A 596-nucleotide genomic window follows, 5' to 3' on the forward strand; every position below is an offset into this window, starting at 1 on the left:
GTTTTACTTATTCAGCATTATTAACTGTCACAGTGGGTCCATCCAAGGAAACTTTCGTGTCTACCTGGGACTTCAGACCCAACAAGGAATCAATCTTAACGCAGTGTCCCGGTCAGTGTCCCAGATCATCGTACATCCAAACTACAACTCACCGCCAAATGATAACGACATAGCCCTGTTCCAGCTGTCCTCATTGGTTTCCTTCAGCAACTACATCAAACCTGTGTGCCTGGCAGCACCTGGCAGCGTCTTTGCAGCTGGGAAAAACTGCTGGATCACTGGTTGGGGAAATACTCAAACTGGTGGTGAGCATCATTTTTATTACCGTTATTATTGTTGTTGTTCATATGAGCCAATATATGAGTCAGATTCCTGTTCACACATTTTCAAACACTACAAAAAGTCCCAAAACTTTGTACATTTCATATTTCAGACTTTCATGTTTACAACAAACAAGTAAAAGTTGTATGAAATACAAGGACCTAGGTTTCATCTCAACATTAGGGAAACAACAAAAATGATTATTTATTTTATATAAATAGTCATTTTTTGGCTTGATTTTCAGATTCTGAGACAAATTTAGAAATGTAAACATA

The sequence above is a fragment of the Monopterus albus genome, unplaced genomic scaffold (assembly GCF_001952655.1).
Source record: "Monopterus albus unplaced genomic scaffold, M_albus_1.0 scaffold131.1, whole genome shotgun sequence".
NCBI classification, from domain to species: Eukaryota; Metazoa; Chordata; class Actinopteri; order Synbranchiformes; family Synbranchidae; genus Monopterus; species Monopterus albus.